Source organism: Carassius carassius, chromosome 38, assembly GCF_963082965.1.
Source record: "Carassius carassius chromosome 38, fCarCar2.1, whole genome shotgun sequence".
Lineage (NCBI taxonomy): Eukaryota > Metazoa > Chordata > Actinopteri > Cypriniformes > Cyprinidae > Carassius > Carassius carassius.
Window position 1 is genome coordinate 4,263,369 of NC_081792.1, and position 15,832 is coordinate 4,279,200.

General features: G+C 44.2%; 9 non-coding genes across 9 annotated transcripts; 2 read left to right on the plus strand and 7 right to left on the minus strand.

Annotated features, from left to right (window-relative positions):
- Window positions 1–7,397: 7,397 nt before the first annotated feature.
- Window positions 7,398–7,485, minus strand: trnay-gua (transfer RNA tyrosine (anticodon GUA)). The gene is given in 2 exon segments: window positions 7,398–7,433; window positions 7,449–7,485. It is a non-coding gene; the product is annotated as a tRNA-Tyr (tRNA).
- Window positions 7,486–7,570: 85 nt separating this feature from the next.
- On the minus strand, window positions 7,571–7,642 carry trnae-uuc (transfer RNA glutamic acid (anticodon UUC)). Its single transcript has one exon. It is a non-coding gene; the product is annotated as a tRNA-Glu (tRNA).
- A 3,475-nt stretch (window positions 7,643–11,117) lies between these two features.
- Window positions 11,118–11,190, minus strand: trnar-acg (transfer RNA arginine (anticodon ACG)). The gene has a single exon. It is a non-coding gene; the product is annotated as a tRNA-Arg (tRNA).
- Window positions 11,191–12,643: 1,453 nt separating this feature from the next.
- On the minus strand, window positions 12,644–12,716 carry trnar-acg (transfer RNA arginine (anticodon ACG)). Its single transcript has one exon. It is a non-coding gene; the product is annotated as a tRNA-Arg (tRNA).
- A 123-nt stretch (window positions 12,717–12,839) lies between these two features.
- Window positions 12,840–12,911, plus strand: trnae-cuc (transfer RNA glutamic acid (anticodon CUC)). Its single transcript has one exon. It is a non-coding gene; the product is annotated as a tRNA-Glu (tRNA).
- Window positions 12,912–14,148: 1,237 nt separating this feature from the next.
- trnar-acg (transfer RNA arginine (anticodon ACG)) lies at window positions 14,149–14,221 on the minus strand. Its single transcript has one exon. It is a non-coding gene; the product is annotated as a tRNA-Arg (tRNA).
- Window positions 14,222–14,360: 139 nt separating this feature from the next.
- trnae-cuc (transfer RNA glutamic acid (anticodon CUC)) lies at window positions 14,361–14,432 on the plus strand. The gene has a single exon. It is a non-coding gene; the product is annotated as a tRNA-Glu (tRNA).
- A 106-nt stretch (window positions 14,433–14,538) lies between these two features.
- On the minus strand, window positions 14,539–14,626 carry trnay-gua (transfer RNA tyrosine (anticodon GUA)). The gene is given in 2 exon segments: window positions 14,539–14,574; window positions 14,590–14,626. It is a non-coding gene; the product is annotated as a tRNA-Tyr (tRNA).
- A 1,040-nt stretch (window positions 14,627–15,666) lies between these two features.
- trnar-acg (transfer RNA arginine (anticodon ACG)) lies at window positions 15,667–15,739 on the minus strand. The gene has a single exon. It is a non-coding gene; the product is annotated as a tRNA-Arg (tRNA).
- Between the last annotated feature and the right edge of the window lie 93 nt (window positions 15,740–15,832).

The following is a 15,832-nucleotide window of genomic DNA, read 5'->3' on the forward strand; positions in this document are numbered from 1 at the left end:
TTTTTAACACAGCCTCTTTTACTGATTGGTAACTCTTTCTTTCGACAAAAGACAGTGCCACAAATGCCTCTTGTGCTCACCCAACTAATACCGTTTGTAAAAGCAACGTCTTATCTTCGTCACTCCAATTCTGGTCGGCAGCAACATTTTCAAACAAAGAGAAAAATATGTCCGGATCTCGTTCATTGAATTTTGGAAGAAACTTTATCATATTTGCTACACCCGATTTCTGAGTGGAATTTCCACCGGCTCTACCTTCAGCCACCAGCTTAAGCCTGGTGCGTTCAAGTTCACGTGCCTGCTCCTGTTCATACTCCAAATGCTTCAGTTTTTCCCTTTCAAACAAACGATCTTTTTCTCTTTCAATAGATTCCATTCTCTTGCGTTCTAAATCTTTTTCTATTTCCAATTTCTTTTGCTCAAATTCCCATCTCTTTTGATCCAATTGCATCTGCAATAATATTTTTTGTTGCTCATAGGTTAATTTGTTACTTTTAGCCAAGGGACTTGAAACAGGCGGGTTGTCAGGAAACACTTGATTTTCTTTCAAACGATCACAAATAAAATCTATCAATTTATCTTTCTTTGCTGTTTTTGGCAGTGTCAGTTCAATCCCATAAAAATCTGCAACATTCACCAACTGCTCTTTTGTTAGCTCCACCAACAAACTCTCCGAAGGAGCAGCAAAAAAATCCTCCAACACACTCATTGTACAGACTATTTTCAATACACTATTAACCAAACTAATTAAATATACCTGTACGTTTTCCAATTCCTCTTAAACAACCACAAACAAACAATTTTGCAAAGTGAAAAAGCAGGTCCAGCAGCAGAGCAACTCACGGAGCTCTCCCCCTAAACATTTACCCCCCACTATACAACCCTATCTTCACACTGAGTCCAAGAATCAGGATAATTTCCTCACCAATACCGACAGAGACGTACTGCCCCGACCGAAGCCAATTCAGCCGGTTCTCTACGGCGGTGCCCTGGTCCAGACTCCAGTGACAACAACCTAAATCCCAGCGCGAAAGCGCTCTAACACGGGGATAACGATAGCTCCAAAATTTTAGTCGCCCCACTACGTAAACAGCAATCACACATTACAAACAAAGTGGCTGCACTAAATACTCTAATCTACTAAATAATGCTACCCAATTTACCTCAAATCCAAATTCAAAACCAACAAGATCAGCGCAGATCTCCCCGAAACAAAACATCTGGCGAAAAAACCGGCATGCCTAAAACTACGCCCACTGATTTCATTCACAAAATCACACCGATGACGTTGCTACACACCGCACTACGCTACCATAGCCGACAGTGGGAATCAAAGTATCAGGCGTGACAAGTACAGTACAGGTGTTTCCTCTAGGCCTCAACCTAAGATTTTTCTTCTGACTTCCACCCCTCTCGAGCTGCCTTCTCTAGCCGGGGAGGGTGCACCCTGGCCGGCTTGGATGAGTTGGTGCGTTCACCACATTAACAAAAATCCAACATTTTTTCTATGCATATTTCTACAGTATTATGGGACTAAACTTACAAAAATGGTTACTTCGGAGCTTGCAGAGTACAGCTGATGAGACTTCAACCACGAAATCACTAAAATTTATCTGTCCACGGAACCATTAGGAAAGGCGTGCTGAATAAATGGTTAATGGGAGTTTTTTTTTTTTTTTAATTGTCCTTTTACACTTTTTTTCAGCGGGACCTCCTAAGTGCTCCCGTGGACATACATTTTTATGCATATTTTACATTATTATTGGATAAAACTTACATGAATGGATTCCTCTGAGTGTCCTGAGTACAGTACAGGTGTTTTCATTAACAATAGTGTCTTTTTGTCCTCCTGACCACCATGAAAACAGATCCCGATGCAGTGTTATTTTCTGCTAAAAGGTTGCAAACCATAGCAGTTTCTAACACATGGCCAGTCTTCATTATTACGTGATAAAACTTACATGAATGTGTTCCCCTGGGTGTCCTGAGTACAGTACAGGTCTTTTCATTAACAATAACACACATATGAAATGAATAAAGTTAAATACAGTTGCTATTTTATGAACAGTGAGATACGCACCACAGGTAGTGCACATATGTGCCAATATTCAACGCTCGTTTTTATGCAAAGTCTACAGTATTATGGGACAAAACTTACATGAATGGACTCATCTGAGTGTGCTGAGTACAGTACAGGTGTTTTCTCAAGGCCTCATACTAAGATTTTTCTTCCGACTTCCACCCCCCTCGAGCTGCCTTCTCTAGCCGGGGAGGGTGCACCCTGGCCGGCTTGGATGAGTAGGTGCGAGGGGGGTGGATGGTACAATTTTTTTGCTAATATCTCCGCGAAGCGGTGGATTCCAGGGCTAAAATTTTAGGGGATCTCTAGAGGGTCGAGGGGCCAACCGTATGCGACCACCCACGAGTTCCTGGGTGGTCCGGTTCCTGAGTTATAACGGTTCAAATTCCACATGTTGGGGTGCCGTAACTTGGACCCCCGGGGTCATAGGGACATGGGGCTGGTGTCGTCGGATAGAAGTCCTCACGGCCTGACGTTGACCCGATTTTGGTGCAGTTTGGCCGCGTTTTGGCGGAGTTACAGTTTGGCAAATTTGTGACATTTTGGTGAACATGCACCACTTGTGGTGAAATTGGTGAAATCCAACATTTTCTCTATGCATATTTCTACAGTATTATGGGACAAAACTTACAAAAATGGATTCCTCGGAGCTTGCAGAGTACAGCTGATGAGACTTCAACCACGAAATCGCTAAAATTTATCTGTCCACGGAAACATTAGGAAGGGCGTGCTGAATAAATGGCAAATGGGAGTTTTTTTTTTTTTTTAAATGTCCATTTACAACTTATTCAGCGGGACCTCCGTAGTGCTCCCGTGGACATAAATTTTTATGCAAATTCTACTGTATTATGTGACAAATCTTACATAAATGGACTCTACTGAGCGTGCTTTGTACAGTAGAGGTGTTTCCATTAACAATATTGCACTCATTTGAAATAAATCAAGTTAAATAGATTTGCTATTTGATAATCTGCAATTGGACACATATGCTGTCAAATAAATTGAGGGTAGGCATGCACTTTTATAATTTAATAGAATCTCTATTTGTTAAACCTCAGGTGCACACATATCCCACTTGCCATTTATTCATATTGGATGGATACCAAGTTTAGGGCACTTCTGTAGGTCTTACTCTGACCGAGTTTGGTGCAGTTTGGCCCCGTTTTGGCGGAGTTACAGCTTGGCAGAGTTTGTGACATTTTGGTGAACATGCACCACTTGTGCTGAAATTAACCAAAATCCAACATTTTTTCTATGCATATTTCTACAGTATTATGAGATGAAACGTACATAAATGGATTCGTCTGAGTGCCCTGAGTACAGTACAAGTGTTTTTCTCTAGTCCTCATCCTAAAAAATTTTTTCCGACTTCCACCCACCTCGAGCTGCCTTCTCTAGCCGGGGAGGGTGAACCCTGGCCAGCATGGATGAGTAGGTCAGAAGCTCAGGGTTCTGTAGTACTACTGCTGTCCAAAAAGTCACTTCTGGTGCAGGAAGATGAGCTGGCTTTTGGAGGAAAGAAGCAAAAAAATCAAGCTTTCCCATACCAGGAGTCGAACCGAGGCTGCCTGGGTGAAAACCAGGAATCCTAACCACTAGACCATATGGGGTTTGGACACCTTAAATTGGCCATTGGCGCACTTTCCATACATGTGGTCAGTGTGGGCGCAGGATCTTGTAGTGGCCTGTTGCTTTAGGTCTGCGATTGTAACAATGTGATAATAATTTGGCAAAACAAGAATTATCCAAAAGGACGGTTTTCTGAATTACATAGTGTTGTATGTATTCAAGGGATCTGTTTTTTTACTCACCCGGGGGTTCAGTTTATTTGGGCAGATTCCTGTGATTGCTGAATTGGTACATCGAACTGGTAATTAAGCTCTTTTCCAGTTGAAAATACTTGTGTCAACCATTTGAAAAGACACACTGCAACCGTTATCTAGAGGAAAAACTGCCTATCGTCACTCTGTCAAGGTACAAAAATGACATTGTGAGGGTAACAATGAAAGTGAGACCAATTTTTAATCGGCAAAGTTGCTGCTTATTCGCTCCTTCAGTTTAACTCAGTTTACAACTTATTCTCAATGTCCAGGTGGCAATTAGTGATAAGGCTTCAAAATGGCAAGCCCATGACATCAAAACCACATGGCATTACACCCTTCAAAGTAGTAAAGCAGTTACAGAGTAGAGATGAAATTGTTCAATCTAGAATCAACTGGCCCACCAGCCTGCATTTTATTACCACGTTAATCGCCGAGCTTATCTGAGAGCTTGTGTGATGAATGGCAATACCGAAGCATGTTACGCGACTCCCCATAGACATCGGAACCTCAATCTATCAGGGTTCTGTACCTCTACTGCTGTCCAAAAAGTCACTTCCGGTGCAGGAAGATGTGCTGGCTTTTTGAGGAGAGAAGCAAAAAAGATCAAGCTTTCCCATCACGGGAGTCGACCCCTGGCTGCATGGGAGAAATCCAGAAATCCTAACTGCTAGACCATATGGGAACTGGCCAGCTTTAACTGGGCACAAGCTTGTGGGCCACTTTCATTAAATCTGGCCAGTGTGGTTTACAGAAATAAACAGTGTTACATGCATTCAAGGGACATGTTTGTTGACTCACCCCGGGGGTTCAGTTTTTTGGCCAGAGTCCTGTGATTGCTGAATTGATACCTTGAACTGGTAATTAAGCTCTTGTCCAGGTGAAAATACTTGTGTCATGCATCTGAAAACCACATTGCAACCGTTATCTAGATGAAAAACTGTCTATTGTCGGTCTGTCAAGGTTCAAAATTGACATACGAATGGCAATACCGAAGCATGTCCATGTCTCCCCTAGACATCGGAATGGGTGTGCAGAATATGTCTTTTTTGGAAAAAAAGAATGCCTGGAGATTTGCCTTTTCTTCTAAATTTTGGAGAAGAAAAATAAACACAACAACAAAATAAGCCGGAGAAAAACAACCACAGAGCAAGCCAGCCAAGAGTCGAACCTAGAATCTTCTGATTTGTAGTCAGACACGTTATCCATTGCGCCACTGGCGCACTGATACTGAGACTCCCGATTGCTACAGAGTTGTCGGTTTTAGATGTGACAGTGGCAAGCATTGCTGTCTGCTTATTCTCACCTTGTTATCAGGAGGTAAGCCCACCAGCCCCTCCCTGGTGGTCTAGTGGTTAGGATTCGGCGCTCTCACCGCCGAGGCCCGGGTTTGGTTCCCCGTCAGGGAAAGCTCTTTTGGCTTCCAATTGTGGACTGCGAATTCAAGCTCTGCTAACAGCTGCCAGAAAGCCAGCTCCAAACCCAAAAAAATGGTGAGCACATGAAAAAAAAGACCTCCTTCGAACCAGCGACCTAAGGATTGCCAACACTCCAAACTACAGTCCTCTGCTCTACCAGCTGAGCTATCGAAGGGGTAAAGTATTAGACAGAACCTCGACATCAGGTGCAGGAAGATGTGCTGGATTTTTGAGGAGGGAAGCAAAAAAAAAACATGCGTTCCCATACCGGGAGTCAAACCAGGGCCGCCTGGGTGAAAACCAGGAATCCTAACCACTAGACCATATGGGGTTTGGACACCTTAACATTGGCCATTGGCGCACTTTCCATACATGTGGTCAGTGTGGGCGCAGGATCTTGTAGTGGCCTGTTGCTTTAGGTCTGCGATTGTAACAATGTGATAATAATTTGGCAAAACAAGAATTATCCAAAAGGACGGTTTTCTGAATTACATAGTGTTGTATGTATTCAAGGGATCTGTTTTTTTTTACTCACCCGGGGGTTCAGTTTATTTGGGCAGATTCCTGTGATTGCTGAATTGGTACATCGAACTGGTAATTAAGCTCTTTTCCAGTTGAAAATACTTGTGTCATCCATTTGAAAAGACACACTGCAACCGTTATCTAGAGGAAAAACTGCCTATCGTCACTCTGTCAAGGTACAAAAATGACATTGTGAGGGTAACAATGAAAGTGAGACCAATTTTTAATCGGCAAAGTTGCTGCTTATTCGCTCCTTCAGTTTAACTCAGTTTACAACTTATTCTCAATGTCCAGGTGGCAATTAGTGATAAGGCTTCAAAATGGCAAGCCCATGACATCAAAACCACATGGCATTACACCCTTCAAAGTAGTAAAGCAGTTACAGAGTAGAGATGAAATTGTTCAATCTAGAATCAACTGACCCACCAGCCTGCATTTTATTACCACCTTAATCGCCGAGCTTATCTGAGAGCTTGTGTGATGAATGGCAATACCGAAGCATGTTACGCGACTCCCCATAGACATCGGAACCTCAATCTATCAGGGTTCTGTACCTCTACTGCTGTCCAAAAAGTCACTTCCGGTGCAGGAAGATGTGCTGGCTTTTTGAGGAGAGAAGCAAAAAAGATCAAGCTTTCCCATCACGGGAGTCGACCCCTGGCTGCATGGGAGAAATCCAGGAATCCTAACTGCTAGACCATGTGGGAACTGGCCAGCTTTAACTGGGCACAAGCTTGTGGGCCACTTTCATTAAATCTGGCCAGTGTGGTTTACAGAAATAAACAGTGTTACATGCATTCAAGGGACATGTTTGTTGACTCACCCCGGGGGTTCAGTTTTTTGGCCAGAGTCCTGTGATTGCTGAATTGATACCTTGAACTGGTAATTAAGCTCTTGTCCAGGTGAAAATACTTGTGTCATGCATCTGAAAACCACATTGCAACCGTTATCTAGATGAAAAACTGTCTTTTGTCGGTCTGTCAAGGTTCAAAATTGACATACGAATGGCAATACCGAAGCATGTCCGTGTCTCCCCTAGACATCGGAATGGGTGTGCAGAATATGTCTTTTTTGGAAAAAAAGAAGAATGTCTGGAGATTTGCCTTTTCTTCTAAATTTTGGAGAAGAAAAATAAACACAACAACAAAGTAAGCCGGAGAAAAACAACCACAGAGCGAGCCAGCCAAGAGTCGAACCTAGAATCTTCTGATCCGTAGTCAGACACATTATCCATTGCGCCACTGGCGCACTGATACTGAGACTCCCGATTGCTACAGAGTTGTTGGTTTTAGATGTGACAGTGGCAAGCATTGCTGTCTGCTTATTCTCACCTTGTTATCAGGAGGTAAGCCCACCAGCCCACCAGCCCACCAGCCCCTCCCTGGTGGTCTCGTGGTTAGGATTCGGCGCTCTCACCGCCGAGGCCCGGGTTTGGTTCCCCGTCAGGGAAAGCTCTTTTGGCTTCCAATTGTGGACTGCGAATTCAAGCTCTGCTAACAGCTGCCAGAAAGCCAGCTCCAAACCCAAAAAAATGGTGAGCACATGAAAAAAAAGACCTCCTTCGAGCCGGAATCGAACCAGCGACCTAAGGATTGCCAACACTCCAAACTACAGTCCTCTGCTCTACCAGCTGAGCTATCGAAGGGGTAAAGTATTAGACAGAACCTCGACATCAGGTGCAGGAAGATGTGCTGGATTTTTGAGGAGGGAAGCAAAAAAAAAAACATGCGTTCCCATACCGGGAGTCGAACCAGGGCCGCCTGGGTGAAAACCAGGAATCCTAACCACTAGACCATATGGGATTTGGACACCTTAAACTGGCCAGTGGTGCACTTTCCATACATGTGGTCAGTGTGGGCGCAGGATCTTGTAGTGGCCTGTTGCTTTAGGTCTGCGACTGTAACAATGTGATAATCATTTGGCAAAACAAGAATTATCCAAAAGGACGGTTTTCTGAATTATATAGTGTTGTATGCATTCAAGGGATCTGTTTTTTTTACTCAGCCCGGTAGTTTAGTTTATTTGGGCAGATTCCTGTGATTGCTGGATTGATACCTCGAACTGGTAATTAAGCTCTTTTCCAGGTGAAAATACTTGTGTCATCCATTTGAAAACACACACGGCAACCGTTATCTAGAGGAAAAACTGCCTATTGTCACTCTGTCAAGGTACAAAATTGACATATTGTGAGGTTAATAATGAAAGTGAGACCAATTTTGTATCCGCAAAGTTGCTGATTATTCGCTCCTTCAGTTTAATGCAGATTACAATTTATTCTCAATGTCCAGGTGGCAATTAGTGATAGGGCTTCAAAATGGCAAGCCCGTGACATCAAAACAACATGGCATTACACCCTTCAAAGTAATGAAGCAGTTACAGAGTAGCCATGAAATTGTTCATTCGAAAATCAACTGGCTGCCAGCCTGCAGTTTATTTCCCCTTTAATCGCCGAGCTTGTCGGAGTGCTTGTGAGACGAATGGCAATACCGAAGCAGAATCAGAATCAGAATGAGCTTTATTGCCAGGTTTGTTTACACATACGAGGAATTTGTTTTCATGACAGAAGCTCCACAGTACAACAGAATGACAGCGACAGAACATAAAACACATAATAAAAGAATATAAAAATACAAATAATACAAATAAGTAGATAAGGAATGACAATATACAAATTGACAATTGTAGGCAGGTATATTACAAAAATGCTGTTATGTATGTACATGTATATTCTGTGCAAAATTTAAGTGTATACTAAGTATGTGTGTTAGATAAATTAAGTGTATGTGTATATAAATATAAAGTGTAGTGTGTTCAGTGTGTATCAGCTGTTCATAAGATGGATTGCCTGAGGGAAGAAACTGTTCCTGTGTCTGGTTGTTCTGGTGCTCAGTGCTCTGTAGCGTCGACCAGATGGCAACAGTTCAAAGAGGGAGTGTGCTGGATGTGAGGGGTCCAGAGTGATTTGAACAGCCCTTTTGCTCACTCTGGATAAGTACAGTTCTTGAATAGATGGGAGAGTTGAGCCTATGATTCGCTCAGCAGTCCGGACTACCCTCTGTAGTCTTCTGAGGTCAGATTTAGAAGCTGAGCTGAACCAGACAGTTACTGAAGTGCAGAGGATGGATTCGATGATGGTGGAGTAGAACTGTTTCAGCAGATCCTGTGGCAGGTTAAACTTCCTCAGCTGGCGAAGGAAGTACAACCTCTGCTGGGTCTTTTTCACAATGGAGTCAATGTGAATGTCCCACTTCAGGTCCTGAGAGATAATGGTGCCCAGGAACCTGAATGACTCCACTGCAGTCACAGTGCTATTCATGATGGTGAGTGGGGGGAGTGCAGGGGGGTTTCTCCTGAAGTCCACAATCATCTCCACTGTTTTGAGCGTGTTAAGCTCCAGGTTGTTGAGAGTGCACCAGACAGCCAGCTCTTTAACCTCCTGCCTGTAAGCAGACTCGTCACCATCCTGAATGAGGCCGATGAGTGTGGTGTCATCTGCAAACTTCAGGAGCTTGACAGAGGGGTCCTTAGATGTGCAATCATTAGTGTACAGGGAGAAGAGAAATGGGGAGAGAACGCACCCCTGGGGAGCTCCGGTGCTGATTGTATGGGTGCTGGATGTGTATTTTCCCAGCCTCACTAGCTGCTGCCTGTCTGTCAGGAAGCTGTTGATCCACTGACAGACGGAGGTGGGCACGGAGAGCTGAGTTAGTTTGGGATGGAGGAGGTTTGGCATGATCGTGTTAAAAGCCGAGCTGAAGTCCACAAACAGGATCCTCACATAGGTTCCCGGTCTGTCTAGGTGTTGCAGAACATAATGCAGTCCAATATTTACTGCGTCGTCCACAGACCTGTTTGCTCTGTAGGCAAACTGAAGAGGATCCAGCAAGGGTCCAGTGATGTCCTTCAGGTGGGCCAGCACCAGTTTTTCAAATGACTTCATGACTACGGATGTTAAAGCCACAGGCCTGTAGTCATTTAGTCCTGTAATTTTGGGTTTCTTTGGGATGGGGATGATGGTGGAGCGTTTGAAGCATGAAGGGACTTCGCACAGCTCCAGCGATCTGTTGAAGATCTGTGTGAAGATGGGGGCCAGCTGGTCAGCACACGATTTCAGACAGGCTGGTGTAACACAATCTGGGCCTGGTGCTTTTTTCCTTTTCTGCTTCCGGAAGACCTGGCGCACCGCATCCTCGCTGATCTGTATTGCAGGTGTGGGGGAGAGGGGGGATGCAGGAGGTGTGAATGGTGAGAGTGCTTGATTGGAGAGGTGTTCAGGATGGGTTGCAGGAGCTGAAAATGGTGTGAACGGTTGTGTGGAGAGGCATTCAGGGTTGGTTGCAGGAGTTGTTATTGGAGTGAACGATTGTGTGGAGAGGCGTTCAGGGCAGGTGATGGGTGTTCTTTCAAACCTGCAGTAAAACTCGTTCAGATCGTCTGCCAGTCGTTGATTTTCCACAGTGCTAGGGGGTGGTGTCTTGTAATTGGTGATCTTCTTTAGACTTTTCCACACTGTTGCTGAGTCGTTCGAAGTGAACTGAGTCCAATTTGGCAAAACAAGAATTATCCAAAAGTACGGTTTTCTGAATTATATAGTGTTGTATGCATTCAAGGGATCTGTTTTTTTTTACTCAGCCCGGGAGATCAGTTTATTTGGGCAGATTCCTGTGATTGCTGAATTAATACCTCAAACTGGTAATTAAGTTCTTTTCCATGTGAAAATACTTGTGTCATCCATTTGAAAACAAACACGGCAACCGTTATCTAGAGGAAAAACTGCCTATTGTCACTCTGTCAAGGTACAAAATTGACATATTGTGAGGTTAATAATGAAAGTGAGACCAATTTTGTATCCGCAAAGTTGCTGATTATTCGCTCGTTCAGTTTAATGCAGATTACAATTTATTCTCAATGTCCAGGTGGCAATTAGTGATAAGGCTTCAAAATGGCAAGCCCGTGACATCAAAACAACATGGCATTACACCCTTCAAAGTAATGAAGCAGTTACAGAGTTGCGATGAAATTGTTCATTCGAAAATCAACTGGCTGCCACCCTGCAGTTTATTTCCCCTTTAATCGCCGAGCTTGTCGGAGTGCTTGTGAGACGAATGGCAATACCGAAGCATGTCCGTGTCTTCCCTAGACATCGAAAAGGGTGTGCAGAATATGTCTTTTTTGGAAAAAAAGAAGAATGCCTGAAGATTTGCCTTTTCTTCTGGATTTTGGAGAGGAGAAAAAAAACACAACAACAAAATAAGCCGGAGAAAAACAAGCACAGAGCGAGCCAGCCAGGAGTCGAACCTAGAATCTTCTGATCCGTAGTCAGACGCGTTATCCATTGCGCCACTGGCCCACCAATAGTAAACACCCCTGATTGCTACAGAGTTGTTGGTTTTAGACGAGACAGTGGCAAGCATTGCTGTCTGCTTATTCTCACCTTGTTTTCAGGAGGTAAGCCCGCCAACCCTCCAGCCCACCAGCCCACCAGCCCCTCCCTGGTGGTCTAGTGGTTAGGATTCGGTGCTCTCACCGCTGCGGCCTTGGTTCGATTCCCGGTCAGGGAAAGCTCTTTTGGCTTCCAATTGTGGACTGCGAATTCTAGCTCTGCTAACAGCTGCGAGAAGGCCAGCTCCAAACCAAAAAAATGGTGAGCACTTGAAAAAAAAGACCTCCTTCAAGCCGGAGTCGAACCAGCGACCTAAGGATTGCCAACACTCCAACCTACAGTCCTCCGGTCTACCAGCTGAGCTATCAAAGGGGCAAAGTGTTAGACAGAATCTCGACATATCACGGTCTTGTAGCTCTACTGCTGGCCAAAAAGTCACTTCTGGTGCAGGAAGATGTGCTGGATCTTTGAGGAGGGAATCAAAAAGGAGCATGCGTTCCCATACCGGGAGTCAAACCTAGGCCGCCTGGGTGAAAACCAGGAATCCTAAGCGCTAGACCATATGGGATTTGGAAACCTTAAACTGGCCATTGGCTTCTGGCGCACTTTCCATACATGTGGTCAGTGTGGGCGCAGGATCTTGTAGTGGCCTGTTGCTTTAGGTCTGCGACTGTAACAATGTGATAATAATTTGGCAAAACAAGAATTATCCAAAAGGACTGTTTTCTGAATTATATAGTGTTGCATGCATTCAAGGGATCTGTTTTTTTTTACTCACCCCGGGAGTTCAGTTTATTTGGGCAGATTCCTGTGAATGCTGAACTGATACCTCGAACTGGTAATTAAGCTCTTTTCCAGGTGAAAATACTTGTGTCATCCATTTGAAAACACACACGGCAACCGTTATCTAGAGGAAAAACTGCCTATTGTCACTCTGTCAAGATACAAAAATGACATTGTGAGGGTAACAATGAAAGTGAGACCAATTTGTAATCGGCAAAGTTGCTGATTATTCACTCCTTCAGTTTAACTCTGTTTACAACTTATTCTAAATGTCCAGGTGACAATTAGTGATAAGGCTTCAAAATGGCAAGCCCATGACATCAAAACCACATGGCATTATACCCTTCAAAGTAATGAAGCAGTTACAGAGTAGCGATGAAATTGTTCATTCGAAAATCAACTGGCTGCCAGCCTGCAGTTTATTTCCACTATAATCGCCGAGCTTGTCGGAGTGCTTGTGAGACGAATGGCAATACCGAAGCATGTCCGTGTCTTCCCTAGACATCGGAAAGGGTGTGCAGAATATGTCTTTTTTGGAAAAAAAGAAGAATGCCTGAAGATTTGCCTTTTCTTCTGGATTTTGGAGAAGAGAAAAAAACACAACAACAAAATAAGCCGGAGAAAAACAAGCACAGAGCGAGCCAGCCAGGAGTCGAACCTAGAATCTTCTGATCCGTAGTCAGACGCGTTATCCATTGCGCCACTGGCCCACCAATAGTAAAGACCCCTGATTGCTACAGAGTTGTTGGTTTTAGATGAGACAGTGGCAAGCATTGCTGTCTGCTTATTCTCACCTTGTTTTCAGGAGGTAAGCCCACCAACCCACCAGCCCCTCCCTGGTGGTCTAGTGGTTAGGATTCGGCGCTCTCACTGCCGCCGCCTGGGTTCGATTCCCGGTCAGGGAAAGCTCTTTTGGCCTTCAATTGTGGACTGCGAATTCTAGCTCTGCTAACAGCTGCGAGAAAGCCAGCTCCAAACCAAAAAAATGGTGAGCACTTGAAAAAATGACCTCCGTCGAGCCGAACCAGCAACCTAAGAATTGCCAACACTCCAACCTACAGTCCTCCGCTCTACCAGCTGAGCTATCAAAGGGGCAAAGTGTGAGACAGAACCTCGACATATCACGGTCTTGTAGCTCTACTGCTGGCCAAAAAGTCACTTCTGGTGCAGGAAGATGTGCTGGATTTTTGAGGAGGGAATCACAAAGGAGCATGTGTTCCCATACCGGGGGTGAAACCTGGGCCGCCTGGGTGAAAAGCAGGAATCCTAAGCGCTAGACCATATGGGATTTGGAAACCTTAAACTGGCCATTGGCTTCTGGCGCACTTTCCATACATGTGGTCAGTGTGGGAGCAGGATCTTGTAGTGGCCTGTTGCTTTAGGTCTGCGACTTTAACAATGTGATAATAATTTGGCAAAACAAGAATTATCCAAAAGGACGGTTTTCTGAATTATATAGTGTTTTATGCATTCAAGGGATCTGTTTTTTTTTTACTCACCCCGGGAGTTCAGTTTATTTGGGCAGATTCCTGTGATTGCTGAACTGATACCTCGAACTGGTAATTAAGCTCTTTTCCAGGTGAAAATACTTGTGTCATCCATTTGAAAACACACACGGCAACCGCTATCTAGAGGAAAAACTGCCTATTGTCACTCTGTCAAGATACAAAAATGACATTATGAGGGTAACAATGAAAGTGAGACCAATTTGTAATCGGCAAAGTTGCTGATTATTCGCTCCTTCAGTTTAACTCTGTTTACAACTTATTCTAAATGTCTAGGTGACAATTAGTGATAAGGCTTCAAAATGGCAAGCCGATGACATCAAAACCACATGGCATTATACCCTTCAAAGTAATGAAGCAGTTACAGAGTAGCGATGAAATTGTTCATTCGAAAATCAACTGGCTGCCAGCCTGCAGTTTATTTCCCCTATAATCGCCGAGCTTGTCGGAGTGCTTGTGAGACGAATGGCAATACCGAAGCATGTCCGTGTCTTTCCTAGACATCGAAAAGGGTGTGCAGAATATATCTATTTTGGAAAAAAAGCAGAATGCCTGAAGATTTGCCTTTTCTTCTGGATTTTGGAGAAGAGAAAAAAAACACAACAACAAAATAAGCCGTAGAAAAACAAGCACAGAGCGAGCCAGCCAGGAGTCGAACCTAGAATCTTCTGATCCGTAGTCAGACGCGTTATCCATTGCGCCACTGGCCCACCATTAGTAAAAAACCCTAATTGCTACAGAGTTGTTGGTTTAAGATGAGACAGTGGCAAGCATTGCTGTCTGCTTATTCTCACCTTGTTTTCAGGAGGTAAGCCCACCAACCCACCAGCCCACCAGCCCACCATCCCCTCCCTGGTGGTCTAGTGGTTAGGATTCGGCGCTCTCACCGCCGCGGCCTGGGTTCGATTCCCGGTCAGGGAAAGCTCTTTTGGCTTCCAATTGTGGACTGCGAATTCTAGCTCTGCTAACAGCTGCGAGAAGGCCAGCTCCAAACCAAAAAAAATGGTGAGCACTTGAAAAAAAGACCTCCTTCGAGCCGGAGTCGAACCAGCGACCTAAGGATTGCCAACACTCCAACCTACAGTCCTCCGCTCTACCAGCTGAGCTATCAAAGGGGCAAAGTGTTAGACAGAACCTCGACATATCACGGTCTTGTAGCTCTACTGCTGGCCAAAAAGTCACTTCTGGTGCAGGAAGATGTGCTGGATTTTTGAGGAAGGAATCAAAAAGGAGCATGCGTTCCCATACCGGGAGTCAAACCTAGGCCGCCTGGGTGAAAACCAGAAATCCTAAGCGCTAGACCATATGGGATTTGGAAACCTTAAACTGGCCATTGGCTTCTGGCGCACTTTCCATACGTGTGGGCGCAGGATCTTGTAGTGGCCTGTTGCTTTAGGTCTGCGACTGTAACAATGTGATAATAATTTGGCAAAACAAGAATTATCCAAAAGGACGGTTTTCTGAATTATATAGTGTTGCATGCATTCAAGGGATCTGTTTTTTTTTACTCACCCCGGGAGTTCAGTTTATTTGGGCAGATTCCTGTGATTGCTGAACTGATACCTCGAACTGGTAATTAAGCTCTTTTCCAGGTGAAAATACTTGTGTCATCCATTTGAAAACACACACGGCAACCGCTATCTAGAGGAAAAACTGCCTATTGTCACTCTGTCAAGATACAAAAATGACATTATGAGGGTAACAATGAAAGTGAGACCAATTTGTAATCGGCAAAGTTGCTGATTATTCGCTCCTTCAGTTTAACTCTGTTTACAACTTATTCTAAATGTCCAGGTGACAATTAGTGATAAGGCTTCAAAATGGCAAGCCGATGACATCAAAACCACATGGCATTATACCCTTCAAAGTAATGAAGCAGTTACAGAGTAGCGATGAAATTGTTCATTCGAAAATCAACTGGCTGCCAGCCTGCAGTTTATTTCCCCTATAATCGCCGAGCTTGTCGGAGTGCTTGTGAGACGAATGGCAATACCGAAGCATGTCCGTGTCTTTCCTAGACATCGAAAAGGGTGTGCAGAATATATCTATTTTGGAAAAAAAGCAGAATGCCTGAAGATTTGCCTTTTCTTCTGGATTTTGGAGAAGAGAAAAAAAACACAACAACAAAATAAGCCGTAGAAAAACAAGCACAGAGCGAGCCAGCCAGGAGTCGAACCTAGAATCTTCTGATCCGTAGTCAGACGCGTTATCCATTGCGCCACTGGCCCACCAATAGTAAAGACCCCTAATTGCTACAGAGTTGTTGGTTTAAGATGAGACAGTGGCAAGCATTGCTGTCTGCTTATTCTCACCTTGTTTTC